The sequence below is a fragment of the Neopsephotus bourkii genome, unplaced genomic scaffold, assembly GCF_033783945.1.
Source record: "Neopsephotus bourkii isolate Nb327-2 ecotype Australia unplaced genomic scaffold, CSIRO-AGI_Nbou_v1 NB_1663, whole genome shotgun sequence".
Classification (NCBI taxonomy): domain Eukaryota; kingdom Metazoa; phylum Chordata; class Aves; order Psittaciformes; family Psittacidae; genus Neopsephotus; species Neopsephotus bourkii.
This window is the reverse complement of record NW_026902137.1, coordinates 2,896,399-2,912,331: the sequence shown is the minus strand read 5'-3', so window position 1 is coordinate 2,912,331 and position 15,933 is coordinate 2,896,399. Positions and strand designations below refer to the sequence as shown.

The following is a 15,933-nucleotide window of genomic DNA, read 5'->3' as shown; positions in this document are numbered from 1 at the left end:
TCTATTTTAAATGTTCACAGAAAAACACCCCAACAAAACCCCTCAAACTGGGTTCTTTCTTTGGCATGCAGATAGATTTATCACTTGAGAGGTGGGCTGTGGGTGTTATTGTTGTGCTCTTTCCTCAAGAAAAAAAAAATTCAGCATTTTTCTATGTGAATGCCACTTTCAAATAGTTTGGGTTAGGGACTCTGCACAGCAACTAAAAACATTGTGCCAATGTACCACAAGCAGTTTATGCAAAAAATCTGCCCATCAGGAATACAGCAGTAGAAAGAAAATGAGAAATAACTGTTATATCAAACCCAGAAGAGGAAAAAAAAAGTAATAATCTAAAGTTCACTGTAGATATCTCCAAATAAATATATAAACCATATACCTGAAAGTTGCATGCAATGGGTTCTGGAGTCAAACTACCATCACTCTGGGAATAATTAGTGGCCGTGAGACTAACTTTACCTAATTTCATGTGTTTATGTCACTATTAATATTCCTAGTAGAGGGGCAGGATCACCTCCTTTGACCTGTTGGTCACGCTCCTTTTGATGCAGCCCAGGATATGGTTGGCTTTCTGGGCTGCAAGCACACACTGAAGCCGGTTCATGTTCACTTTCTCATCCACCAACACCCCCAAATCCTTCTCCACAGGGCCGCTCTGAATCTCTCTTTGCCCAACCTGTAGCTGTGCCTGGGATTGCTGCGACCCAGGTGTAGGACCTTGCACTTGGCATGGTTAAACTTCATGAGGTTAGTATCAGCCCACCTCACAAGCGTGTCAAGGTCCCTCTGGATGGCATTCCTTCCCTCCAGTGTATCAACTGAACCACACAGCTTGGTGTCATCGGCAAACTTGCTGAGGGCGCACTCAATCCCACTGTCCATGTCAGCGACAAAGATGTTAAACAAGACCGGTCCCAACACCGATCCCTGAGGGACACCACTTGTTACTGGTCTCCAGCTGGATATTGAGCCATTGACCACAACTCTTTGTGTGCAGCCATCCAGCCAGTTCTGTATCCACTGAGTGGTCCATCCATCAAATTGGTGTCTCTCCAATTTAGAGACAAGGATGTCGTGTGGGACAGTGTCGAACGCTTTGCACAAGTCCAGGTAGATGACGCCAACTGCTCTACCCCTGTCCATCAGTTCCGCAGCCCCATTTCTTTTTCATAGCCTGTTTTAAGAAACTACCCTTAAATTGTGATAAACCGGGGGGGGGGGGGGAGGGGGGGAGGGAGGGGGAGAGATTCCTTGCAGAAGTTAGAAATAATGCTCTTTCAACATGTAACACTAGCATAGTTAGCCGTACTCAGCACTACTCATCTGGGATATTATTTTGAGGACACTTGTGTTTACTTTTGAGCCAACAAATAAGTTCCCATTCTTACTCTATTTCATGTAAAACCATTTATATATAACTCTGCTCTAATTCTGTCAGTCACATAGTTCTCATTTTTATTCCCATTAATAAAAGTTCATTTTTCAGTTGTTAACTGAAATTGTTAACAATAAGAACAATAAATGATCACAGGTCTAGTAGAAGGGAGGTTTGGAAGAATTTCAGGGTCTTAGCCTATGGAGGAAGGAGACCTGACTGCACTTGTCAAATGCAAAGGGCTTGGACAGAAAGCCATTCTTTGTTCCCTGTGTTCCCAAAAGGAAGTACAACACAAAGAGCCGTAGATTGCAGCAAACGTACCCATATGCATGGTTATGTGCTGTGAAGACACCAGTCTCCATCAGCAGTTCCACCTCTGACTCCTTGGCTGGGCCTGGTAAAAGACTTTCAGGTCAGATATCCAGAGAGCTGTCAAAGATGAGAGCGAGAAGGGGGTACATCTTCCTGCAGACTTGGGTGACTATTTCTTGAGCAGAACTCCTGTCTCATTTCCTGTACATGAGAACAAATGGCTCCTTGCCTGATGCTCTGTAGATCCTTCTCCTCTTATGTCAGTAAAGGGATAGCAAAATAAGGCGTGTAGGAGGAAAGGAAACTGATTTTTAATTGACTTCACCAGGAAAGATGTTTCACTTTTATAAAGAATTCTACACAAATTAAAATAGACCCTTGATTTATTCATTCAGTTATCTTTACCCTTACTAAACTTGGTTTTTTTTTTTTTTTGTAACACACTAGTCTACCAGATATATGAGTGGGAGGTTATTTTATCATACAGGCAGAAGAAGTTTATCTTGGCTAAACTGTGATGACTTACATCATTCCTCATGGGCTTTAAAATGTTATTATCTAAATGGTATTATCTTCCAACTATTGAATACTGAACTGAATTGGTTTTTCCTGCCTAAGAAGCATAGAGCATCTGGAAGGGATGCCATCCAGGGGGACCTTGACATGCTTGTGAGCTGGGCCAGTGCCAACCTCATGAAGTTTAACCATGCCAAGTGGAAGGTCCTGCACCTGAGTCAGGGCAATCCCAGGCACAGCTACAGATGGGGCAGAGAAAAGATTCAGAGCAGCCCTGTGGAGGACTTGAGGATGTTGGTCGATGAGAAACTTACCATGAAGTTCTTTACTGTGAGGGTGGTGAGGCATTGGAATGGGTTGCCCAAAGAAGTTGTGAATGCCCCACCCCTGGCATTGTTCAAGGCCAGGCTGGACAGAGCCTTCGGCAACATGGTCTAGTGTGAGGCATCCCTGCTCATGGCAGGGGGTTGGAGCTAGATGATTTTAAGGTCCTTTCCAACCCTAACTATTCTGTGATTCTGTGAAGCTTCTGGGATAATGTGCCAGCACATTATGCCAGCAGCAACTGAACAAAATACTTTTGGTGTTTTTAAAATCCGCATGTTTGACATCTAAGCCTCTCACAAACCGCAACTCAACAGAAAATGGTTGTAAGAATTTCTCTTGCTACAAGAAAAGAATGAGTGTTACATTATAATACTCTTTTTAGGACCAAAAAAAAAAATCAATTGTGGCCACAATTCTGAGATATGTTCTTACTAGATCCATCTTGAATACTTTTGGCTACCAAGCTCTCCAGCCTGAAAGATGTTCCCAATGGTACCATCTTTCACGCATACTTCAAATGTTGCTTTTAGGAGCTGATTTTCAGAATAGCTGTGCAAAAATAACTTGGCTGTGAAAGATTACTGAGGACAACCATGACAATTTGTTTCAAGGTGATTTAAGATGACAAAATTGTGTGTCTTTATAAGAGTAAAATGCAGGCTGAGTATGACTGAATAAAATAGCTGAAAGTTATTGCTAGAAAAGAAACAAATTTAGCCATATGAACATTAAATCTTTAACCCCCCAGCTTGAAATCTACTGGAATAGTAATCAAGCAATAGTGTTAACAGATGAGTTTGGAAATGTCTGTTTTCACTTTTGTAGGGATTTAAAATGGGGAACATATAACCTGATCTGGAGAGCTTTAAGCTACAAAGAAATGCCAGAATTGAGAGCCTTGGAATACATTAAGCAAGTTAAACAAAACATATTGAATTTTCTGTTTACCTTGCACTAGGTATCTTGGCAAATTTAGTTTAAAAGCATACTTTATAAAGTATTTTGACTTCCAAGATTTTCAGAAGTGCTTTACCAGACAGGCAAGCATTGATGTGAAAGCCAAAGGTATCTCTGTAGTTGAGTGACCCATGCTGACAGTCAGTAGCAGAGTCGAGCTTCAACACAGATTTGGGGTGAGGTTCAAGTCTCAGCTCCTATTCTGCCTGGGAAACACCTCACTGGATCCTTGGGCTCTTGCTGGCTTTTAGCCTGGAGTCCCACCAGTATGCACACTGAACACAGCTCCCCATATCTAGATCATCTAGCTTAGTGTTCCCATTTATTTCAATATGATCCTTATCCATTTTATAACAGAGTAGGTTGCTTTGCCATTTCCTATATACACCACTTTTAGAAATTAGGTAGATATATAAGCCCATCTAAAAACTCCTGCCTCTCTGAGTTTCTTTAAGAATCTAAGCATCTTTACCATGTGCTATCATTCATGTCACCAGTAAACAGACATCTCAATCAAAACTTCCTGCAGATGTCTCTATAAACATAAACAGGATTGTATCAACTTGCAAGTGCTGAAATTTTAGCCCCTTAACAATAAGTTGATTCAGAGTCTTTCACAAACTCCATTTTTCCTATGAATATTTTAATATCCTATACAGACAGGGTCATTTAGACACTAAAGAGCCAGTATGTTAAACAATGTCATAATCTTAGAGGAGTTTTCTTTTTAGTGTTTATAATGGATATTCCATTAGACAGCAAATCACACTTATTAAGTACTTATTTTTGTTAGAGCTGTTTCTCAGAATGTGAACCAGCTCTCCTTTAGGTTAGTGCTTATGTGCTTCATGAACGGTAATTTTGCTGTACTTGTCCAGGAACTGTTTACTGCAATCAGTTAAATGATTTCCATTTTTATTTTCATAGTTAATTATGATTTAGCCATCTTCCTTTTCCAATTAGTCCCTTCAACCCCTTAAAGAATTGACTAAACAATTTGGAAAAGCTTCAGTATCTCACTGTGCTTCTCTTTAGCATCCCAGGCCTGGCTATTTGTATTGCCCAAAAGCTGCCTCCACTTACCATTAGCTATGCAAATACTTTCAATGTAGATGTAAAAAGAATAGGAGCCTTCTGTCATTAAAAAATAAATGTACAAACTATTGTAGCAATATAAAGTATATTGAATGACTAGTGGGTTAGGTGAACTACAGAACTAGAGTAAAGCAGATGTAAAATTCAAAGCTCAGAGGCTCTTTCAGAAGGTTCCTGGAACTATGCATGTGTTTATGAAATTCTGATACCATTAAGATAAGGTTCCCAAAATAGATGGGTTTTAAACCTGCACTTTCTTTCCTTCTATCTATCACAGAAGAAAACTCCACAATGAATTTCACAATGAAGCCAGCTTGCCGCTCCTTCTGGTGTCAATTTGAATAGTCATGGGTCAGCTAAGGGTCATGTTTTCTGTGTTTTTAAGACACTACAATTAAGAACCAGATTGAACCTAAGCATTTGAATTCTTAAACGTAAAAACTTTCTTTATACAAACCTGATGATGAATTAAAGCATTCAGAACACCTGTGCCAGATCCTAAGGTTTGTCTTTAATTAACATTGATTTGATTAACATTTAAGCAGAGTTTAAGCAGATTGGATAATTTAAATCCGTATTTGGAGGAGCACAGAAGAAAAAAAGAAAGCTTAAGACAGGAAATCCTGCATCAGAGTTCAGTAACCTCCAGATCTATAGTTCTGATTCTGCTACTTTCTCATTATAGATTCTTGGGCAAATTATTAAGGCTTTTACTGCATACGCTAACTCAACAACAAACCAAAAGCAAGGTCCATGTTAAGATCCCTACGGGACCAGCCCTAAGCCATGTTTCTCTCCAAGGAACAACTTAAATTATAAGTGCTCTGGTCACCCTAGAGAACACAGGGAAATCAATGTCTTTCAGTGGAACTGTCACTGTATCTCTGAGCATTTTCAAGGAATTGGTCACCTGTGGCCTACCAGAATAAAACAGGGGTGTGCAAAACACCATCATACTATATGGAGAATAGCATGCCCACATGAAACTAAGTTTGTTCTGGTGGTGATTTAGAGCAGAACTAAGGCATATAGATTTGAATAGCTGTTTCCTTTGATTATGGCTACCTGTGCATTCGGGCATGTATTGGTTGTCCTGAAACAATGTTGGTCTCACTTTGGATGGTTGGTTCTGCATGCTTTCAACCGGATTTAAAGCAAAGTTGCCATATTACTACCATTATCTGAATTGCGGAACTGAAGCATTAGGTAGAAACCTAAGGAAAACTAATCAAGGGGCATCAGGTATTTGATTAGCAACTCACTGTCAATGGACATTCCATGCAAGAATCTTGGGAAAAGACAGTCTCAGAAAGTAAAATAATGTACATAGCATTCACTATGCTGACATGCTCAGAAATGTCTCAATACTGCAACATCTGGTATTAATATCAAAATGCACATCCTAGTTGTCCACATCCAACCCTTGAAATACAACTTTGTTGATGTATGATCTCGCATATTCTTAAGGCCAGCGTGCGATTCAGACAAGCTGTTTCATCATGTGTCTAGCAGAGAAGATGACAATGTGGGCATTGGGCCTTTCTGGCTTACGACACAGGACTATGCCACCCAAGCAAATGATTCCAAGGGAGGACATTTTACTGTACTGATTGTTTCATTGATGATACGGATGTGTTCTCCTAAATATCACAGAGCAAGCTGAGTAAACTTTTTTTTTTTTGCCAGGCACATGCACTGTCTTCATAAATAGTTCTCAAGGCCGTTACTTCCACACATAAGCAAGATTATCAAGTAAATTTTTTTCCAAAAGGCAGTACCTGTTTCCAAACTGCTTCTACCTTGCCTGTCTCACTGTGCAAAAAATATAAATTCCAAACCAAACACTGTCTATTGGAAGAAACACTAATTCTAAACTGCCCTTTCCTTATCTTCAAACAGTGCTGGTACAGAAAGAACATGGCACAGCTACAGCACCTGGAGCAGAGAGGCCTCCAGCATCTGCTGCCTTTGCTACAGCATAAATTCAGTACACTCTTTCAACAACTTGTTTTGCACAACTGCCAACATTAAGTATGTTTTTTCTTATATGGTCCAAATAAGGTGTGATTTTGTTTTTTCTTAAGCAGTCCTTCAATAGTGCTTTTACCACAGGGTTATCCAAAAGTACAGACTGGGACATGAGCTGCCCAGAACATTCGGAACTTCATCAACCTGGATTTTTCGAGTGTTCTTCTGTTTGTACAAAATTGTTCTCACGCCATGTTTCATGCTTCATCTGTTTCACCTTCTGAAGATTCTACTGTTTGCAGATCTCATTTATGGAAAACAGCCGTAAGATGTTTATCAAGCTCGGTTTTCACTTAAAAGCCACAGGGACATCTTGTGTTGTACAAAACATCAGAACTTTCTTTTCTTGAAAAATCCCTCTGGAAATGTTTAATTTCTTCGTCAAACATCCATATTTCCTAATCCGTGTGCATCCACCAAAATGTTTTTTTCTAAACTATGCAGACAAAATCAGTTCTGCTGCCCACTGCTTTATCAAGCAAGGAGAGACCTTGTTCAAGGCTAAATATCACCAAAAAAAAAGAAAAGCCTTACACATTAAGGTGGGGAGGAAATCCTAAGCGACATCTCTCAGAGCATCGGTATCAGCAATACGAACACAAAACTATTAATTCTGTGAAAACAGATTAAAAGAAACCTGACATCTTATGGATTTGCATTTTTTTTTAAATGAGTTTTTCAATTGAACTGTACACATTTTTTTTCTTCTTAATTCCTTACACATATATACAATTCTGCCTTTTCCTGCCAAAAAAAACCCTTGGTTCAACATCGGATTTTGGTAGAAACAGGCAAGCTGCCTTGAATGATTACAGATACTGGCTGATGGCGCATTAAGGCCCAAACCTGTGAATGCACCTGCCTGATGACCTGCTTATACTGAACTCCTAGGCATAGCTAAGATTATAACTCATCCAGCCATCTATCCAAAGTGGTTGTAAAGCAGCAGAAGGTTTGAAGGGTTCAAACATTCACAGCACTTACCTAAACTGCAAGAGTTTGCTTTCTGTAGGAAGTAAACAAAAGTGCTTAGAATTTCAGAATTGTGCCAAATTAAAAAACTATAACATATTACCTAACTAACAGTACCTCCCTCCTACAAATAGTAAGTTCATCTCAAAGCTGTAATAAAATAATTTTGTATTTCAGTTACAGTTTCATGGAAAACGGCAGCTCAGTCAACATAAAGGAGGAAGTTTATGGTTGAGAGACACTATTCAACAAAAATCCCAGAGAGGCATTTTTTCTGTAATGCTGCTGAAGCAGCAGTTACCATAACCATGATGTGCTGCTTTCACTGCATCTGTTTTGACCATCTACATCTTGGCATTCTCACTCTACATCTTCCAAGCAACTACACTCTGGCATTTTCCTTATTGCAAGACAGGCAAAGTCCCCCACAATGGTTAAATCAAGTTCCTGTGAGAAATGCCTCATTGACAACAAAAATTTCTGGGTTTGATTATAGAGACGCATTTGTCATACTCACAAAGAAGTGCCCATATGGGAATGATGTGTAGTCCTGAATGATCTGGACCCACTTAACTGACAGGTTAGTTTAAAAGCATCTGCACAACCATCACACTGTAGGCTTTTCAGTGAGTCCTGTTGCTACTTTTTCAAGGCCAGGTTGGACAGAGACTTGGGTGGCATGGTTTAGTGTGAGGTGTCCCTGCCCATGGCCCAGATGATCTTAAGGTCCTTTCCCACCCTAACTATTCTATGATTCTACTTACAAGAAGACTCCGCAAGTCCTGCACTGAGTTCTAGCTCAAAGTCTAAGACTGACCTAAAGCCTGAACAGACGCCCTTTATTACCTTAAAAAAAAAAAAAAAGTAAAATTAAGATTCATACTCAGAATTAGTTTTAGAGGTTACAATGGCTTTTTTTCAGTTATTTTCTTATTTCTTTAAGACTATCAATCAGCCTCTCACATACCTACATGTGCATTCCATATGTGCTTTCTTCCCTTCTGAAATGTGATTACTGCAGTATTTCTTCTTTTTCAAATACAAACCTATAGGATTACACATTGCTGCACTTTTAATTAGGATGTATGTCCTGATGTGATAGATGTTTCCTTGTCGTGATTCCATCAGAAGCAAAGATTAAGATTTTGACTTTTTTTTTTTTTTTGTACTGAAGCTGGGACATGGACTTTTGATGCTGATAAGCCTGGCCTCTGTGCACTGATAATCATTCCATTCTTGATTTTCTATGTAGAGCTTTCAGTGCCTCGACTGCAAGCCAGAATTAAGGAATTAGTAATGCAGAGGGTGATCTTTGTCTGATCTCTTGTTCCCATATGGTGTCTAATAAGAAAGTGATCCACAAACTGTTAATGGTGTGATGGTGCTCTTGGCATAAACCAGAAGTCCAGGACAAATGCAAGGAGAGGAGATCCTGATGATACACTTCTGCTTCTGATGTGACCAGCATCAAAGCCTAGGTAGGCGGCATCCTTAGACAACTACTTTTCTCCCTTTCCATCCTGACCTGTTTTTCATCTCTCAGTTTACCGTCCCTACAGCTGCATTTATGTAGCCATCTGTAGGATTACATGCAGAATCAGACCGGTAGAAGGATGCTTTATCATGCATTGCTCAAGTTAGAATTAGACAATAGTATATATTCTAGAGGACATCTGAAGATCATCTGGTCCAATTTGATGGCTAACTTGCGAATTAGAGAAATCTTCAACTTTAGATCAGGTTGCTCAGGACCTTGTCCAGTTGAATTTTGAAAATCTCCAATTTTCCATTACTCAGGCTCTATTCCAGTGACTGAACACTCATTTGGAAGAATTTTCTTCTTCTGTCTAGTCAGTTTTCCCTGCTGTAACCTGTGTCTGTTGCTGGCCACCTGTGTGCCTCCAAGAAGAACCGTAGTCTGTTTTCTGCATAACCACCCATGAGGTTGCTAAGACAGCCTCTGCTCCAGGCTGAACAAACACAGCTCTCAAGCCCTGTCTGTACGTTAAATACTTCAGGACCCCAAGCAATGGCTGGGTCTCCGTAGAAGTTCATCAGCATCTTTTTTGAGCTTGGATCCCACACAAGCCTCCAAACATGGAGGTGGTGAATACAGACTATAACCATTTCCTCAGCCCTTGAAGGAAGATAGCCTTCAGCTACACTGACAGAAATGAAGGAGCAGTAAAATTCAGATGTGTAGAGATGCCCAGAATAGAAGTTTCCACTGAGACTTAATTCAAAACTTATTGAAAAATACCAGAATCTTTCCTGACTTCCCCGAGTCATTCAAATCCTCACTAGGTCCAAAGCCTGCATGCCCTAGAGCTATTCTGTGTGAATACGTTTAAGTCAGAACAAAATGCAGCAAACCAAAAAAGTCCTTTATAACTGCTTTGATCAAAAAATAAAACAACTGCTTGTGAGACAGTGAGATGTTCAAGGCGTTCTGGCTTTTCCACATGTTCCAGTCCAAGAATCAGCTAATCCTAATGCAGAATTTCTTGGATTTATTGTGCATATTCCCATACGAGTCTCCACTTTTAACTAAATAAAAATTAGACTAACCTTTAATTAATTTAAGTTTAATTAATCCTGTTTGTTCCTCTCTGCTTTGCTGGCATATATTTGAATATGTGCATACCTGGTTTAAAAAGATATTGTCTACATAATTATTTCATCAACTGTCCGCAAGCACAGAAAAACTGGTTTAGGGTGAAGAGTAGATAGGGGAAGGACATGCATGGAGACAGTCCTCAGCTATGTTTAAGCTACTGAAAAAATACAGGCAGTAATTGTTTTCAAAATTGTACACTAGAATGGCCTTAAATTACAACAGATGTCATTCATGCAGAATATTATTTCAAGGCTTCTTACTTCTCATGGATCTGGATGCCAGTAAGCAAGCAAGAAGAAAGACGAGTCTTAGAAGGATGAAGACAACAGAACCATGATAATCCTTTAAGAAATACTCTTTTTTTGGTACAGCTTCACTCTGCGCTGTGCTGCTTCTGGGTCTGGCAAAGTAATGCAGCCACCATATGCTACAATGCTTGTCACACCTTGTGAGATTACAGTTTTTCATTCACAAGATTTCTAAAATGTATTAGGGGAACTCAAGAGATCCATACTGTTGTGTGTCCCTCTTGCATGAAGCCTTTGAGTTCATAAATGGAAAGGGGAAAAAAAGATTTCAGACCTTGGCTAATTGGAGTAGTTTTGTTAATCACAAAGAAGCTTAGTGTAGGAACATTTATAATACTAGAATTTTTGAGCAATCTCAGTAGTCTTCCATAAAGAGAAAACAACATGGCTTAGGAATAAGTCATACAGCACTAAAATTACCTGTTGTAAGCAGATCTGATTGTAAACTGAAGAACTAATTAGAACTGCCATGATTAAAAAAGCCTTTGTCAGACTTCTGGTTCACATCAGCTGCAGGATGACTCAAGAGTGACTGCAGGAGACTGAAATGGAGAAACAGGGTGTCTAATGGAACACCTGAAATAACGGGTTGGTGTCTGCTATGTGTTATAATGATGTGATGCAAGAATGAAGAACAGCATCTCATTGAAGAGCAGGAGAGATCAGCTTTCAGTATGGTTTAAGTATCATAAATGCCATGTGTGGAGGCTCATTTTTCCCCCGTGAAAGAGCCTTGTTTGGTAGAGCACACATAGGTTTCTGGCATTATGTTAAATCTGCATGCCCTTTTGTCATCTGATTAAGCACAGCAGAACCCAAGTAGTAACTATTTAGTAACTATTCTGTGTGATGGACATGCAGTTTGCTATAATACATATAGATGTTTTCTTAAAAGTACTGTGCGTACTGCTACTTTTGGAATAGAGATAGGAAAAGAGAAGAAAGGAGTGGGAAAAGGAAGCTCTTTTTCATAATTATTAAGTAACTTCACCTTATGGATCCTGGATGTATGAATGCCAATCCCAGTATTAGTAATCTACCTCAAACACTTCCCTGTGCTGCTTCTTTAGTACAAGACATAGCGGAATTTTTCACTGCTTAGGAAGTTTCCTTGGTAAGAACTTTGACTTCTGTGCTTCTCAATCTTTGTGATCTACTTGTGCTCCTGATTTACCTATCAAATTGGATATTTTCTTCCTCTATGGCTGTTTATTGTATGTATTTAGTACAGGTTGGAATTACTCTACTGTACAGCTGAAAATTCTACAAAAAATATTCTAGATTTATTATGAGTTCCCATTATATAATGCTTTCATATATGATACTTTCAAATATTCTGAGACAGCTCTTATCTTTTACAAATACATAATTTTAGTAAATCTTTCTATGCATTAATGATATTAATATATCATTATATATATAACGATATAACAATGTTATAATGATATTATAATGATATTAATGCATAGAATACATCAGTGCAGAACTACTAGGTGACCTTGATTATAATGACATTTACCTTCCTGTTTTGTTTTTCATGGTGCTTCGATCCTACAAACATCCATATACGTACTTTCTTCGTATGAAAATTCTTTTTGAAATCAATAGGAATGGCTTCACATATGAAGTTACATCCAGCCTCTGAATTTGGAAAATGAATGCGGAAAGACTGAAGTTGCCCAGGAGTAAGCAGTTAAAAACCACATATGGCCTCTTTGAAGAAGTTAAAGCTAAATTTTAGGGTTATTAAAATTATTTTTCAAATTAGAAGCAATAACTTCTAGAATAACAAGAGACACATATATGGAAATAGCTTGGGGATATTAATGGCATTACTAGCTGAATACTTAGGAGCATTTCAGAATTACAGTTTGTTCAAACAAAAATCCTTTCCCTTTCTCCATCCCCAAATACATCTAAATTTCAAATATTTTTGTATGTTTCATTAAAAGCTGCTGTTCTCAGCACAACTCAGCATTGCACAGGTAAACCTCATGAGCCTATTACTTCCTTGGCAGACAGTTCAAAGACAAGATAGACTTTATTTCTTTGTTTCAAGTTATACTGTTTCACCTTTCATCTTGAAAAGAGATTGGAAAGCTGATAAATGTAACCCACTGAAGGAGATATTTGTGAAACTTATTTTGCTCTAAAGCCACTGGAAGGTTGCTTATTTTCAGAAGCATCATCATGTACCTTTTGAGGAAAAAAAAGAAACCGCACATGAAGAACTTAACATGACAGGCACTTCCAAAGTTGTTTAAAGAAAAAAACTCCAGTTACACTGATGGCAATCTGCCCTTTTACCATGCCCTCTCTTTTTCTGGTGCAAAGTATTGTTGAAATTTAAACATATTACCTGCACTGGAACCCGAGTCAGTCATCCAACTGGAAGGACTCAACTCTGGCTCTGCAGAACGTTCCACAGTAGAGACAGCTGGAACTGAGGGAAGGACTTATGAAAGCCTCATGCCCAGGAGAACATCACAGCATCTACTGAACACCTATGGAGGGCTTAAGTGTGGCTAGGTGCTGCCACAGCATATTTATCAGCAAGGCCATAGATCACAAGTAATTTTATAGAAATAAAATACATTAAGTGTTTCAGAAGCTAAAACAAGAGAAGCAAGCACACAAAGAAAATCCAGAGACACCCCCAGCCTCCATGGTTGATGCATGGGACTGATCACTTTCAGTACCCAGCAGTGGGGCAGACTCTTTACTTGGGAAGTACGTTTAATTACTCATTATTTTCCACTGGTTGTGCTTAAGTTCTGTTCTTACAGTTTGCTTTCAATGCTGTCTGCTTTACAGCCTAAGGATGGGTGAATTAACCTAAAAAAAAAAAAAAAAATGAAGTCAACTAGCTCAAGGACTGAAAGTGATTTAGCCACAGCAATGCCATGTTAGCCAGTCTCCCTTGCTCAGAGGATACAGAGACAGATACAACTACTTTTTTGAACAGTCAATTAACTTCCATGATGTTACACCCTACTGTGTCTAAAACTAATTTCCTCATCTCTACACTGTATTTTATGGTTACCTGATCATTCATCTAAGACTACATCTGCAAAACCAACTGCTGAGAGTTGGACAGAAGAAAAGTAGAGTTAAGCTATTCAAAAGCTGAATCTCTTCACATGGGGGGAACTTCCCCTGACTCCTGAAGAAAGTCTCCAATTCTGCCTTGCAATTGCACTTTATGTTTTTTTCCCCTGGCATTCTACATCATGACAACACAGAACATTGCAGACATTACACTTTCATGTCAGATAGGGGCTTGGTTTCCCTTTTTTTTAATTAGGAGGAGCTGTCAAATATGTCATTGCACAACAGCATTCCTGTCAATTTTTAAGGGTATATCAAAGGCCAGTTACAACCAGCTCTGTAACATGACTGTTACAAAGCAAAGAATCCCTTGAAACAGTAAGTGCCAGCTTTAAAAAATGGATAGCTTATTCAGAAAAAGTTTCAAGAACAAAATACTTCTGAGACTGCAATTTCTCGAGACAATTTCAGAACCCACCAATGGGTCTGCTGATTCAAAATCTGTGATAAAGACTGATAAACCCCATATGATTTGAAAGAAATCAGCGATATGGAGTCTACCAATTTCTTGCTATTAAATCATCTGTCTTTAAAATTTTTTTAAACATACAAGTGTATTAGAATCTTGAATAAAGAAGTATCTGCCTGATATCTGCATAAAATTAAATTAAATTTGAGAGCATAAGACAACCTCAAGGCCACATCCCTCCCCCCAGGGACAAGAAGGTTCTGAGAATGTTACTGCAACGCTCATTGAATTTATATCCTTCAGGAAATGAGAACATTTAAGCTATTAAAAGATGGTGATAACAGTAAAAGAGGAGATAAGTCTTCCCGTATTTTATCCCTAATCAGGAGAGTTGAAGGAGTGATTCCACTTTGTTCGAAACACCTGACATAGCACAGGACTGTAGAGATGTCAACTAACTTGAGCAAGGTGGGTGTAGAGACATGCCAGACTGATTGCTCTTTTGAAAAATGCTTTTTCTAAAGTGTTTCAGTTTAAATATTGTTTTCCAGGAACAAACCGTGCACTATAATGCTGCAGGAACTGGAACTGCAGGTGCTGACCTGACCTGTTGAAAGATATTGCAATGAACAACAGAGGTTTAGAGCCTAAGGCCTCAGATTGGAATAAGTGTGCTATGGAACTCTATACTGAGAAAGGTGATAGCTGGAGACTTAAATGGGCACCCTGAAGAAGACCATGAGCAGGGTCAGTGAAGCAATTTATTGGGCAATTATCACACTATAGACCAACATTCATTAGAGGGTAGACTTGCCTCTAGTTTGGCTATTCAAACTCTCTGAAGGATAGCAACACTTGTAAACACTCCCCTGCCTTGTGATCAGCATGCTGTCAGCGCAAAAGCACAACAGGAGACTGCCCTGCATGATCTACCTGTATGGTCCATGAAAAGCAGCGTTACAGAAAATCCACAAAGCACTATAACCATATTAATAAGTCTTCTTTTGAGTTTTACAGACTTGTCACAGATTTTGGCATATCAATTCCAAGCCCTCATTCTAACAAAACTCAGGATAATTTCTCAGCAGCTTTGCTCTCATCAAAACATTCTTTCTAGGACTTGATTGCTACTGTGAACTCTGCAAGTTTGATTAGATTACATGGTATAGATGCAATTCCCACCCTTATATCTGGAACAAGAAACTCTTACCGTAAGATAGATTTAAATACATATAAAGTGGTAGATACAGCTGCCAACACTGAGTTACTAATTTTTACTTCAGAAATGAACCCAAACCACCTGTGTTTTTAACAATGCATGCCCCTCCTAAAACCATCAGGCTAGCTGTAACTCAGAGCTGAGAAATGCAGTGATTAAGAAAGCAATAAGCAAGCAGATTTACAGAAGACTAGATGTAATACAGTGTGAAGATGAAAAAGCAACAATTTATGTAACAATCTAGCAACTCTGTTGAAAAGAGCTTTGTTAGCTTTCCGGTGCCTGATGTTGTAGAATATGTAAAATTCAAAGTCTTGCTCTTTCATGCTCATCATCTGATTTCACCAAGAATCACTAGCAAGCATGATCACATGGTAAGAGAGAGCTTTGTGAGGATGAAGGCAAAAGAAACTATATTCTCCAGTCCTTGGTACTGAAATGTTTTCACTGGGTATGACTAATTTTGCAGGAACAGGTAATCAGTGTTTTAAAAAATTCCATGCAGAAAATTGTACCTAAACATAAACTCTGCTACTCACTCAAAATACAATTATTATTCCATTTAGTTTACTTTTTCAGGATGTTTTTCACTACTTCATCCCTAAAGGCACTAAATGACTAATTCTGCAGACTTTATTGAGACTTCTTGGACTAGTCAATGAAAAGAAAGCTCCCCAAAATTATCCC

General features: G+C 38.8%; 1 long non-coding RNA gene across 3 annotated transcripts in view; it reads right to left on the bottom strand.

The window, feature by feature from the left end:
- The window catches only part of LOC133224229 (uncharacterized), a 134,035-nt gene that overhangs the window by 73,461 nt on the left and 44,641 nt on the right, over positions 1-15,933 (bottom strand). The window lies entirely within an intron of this gene.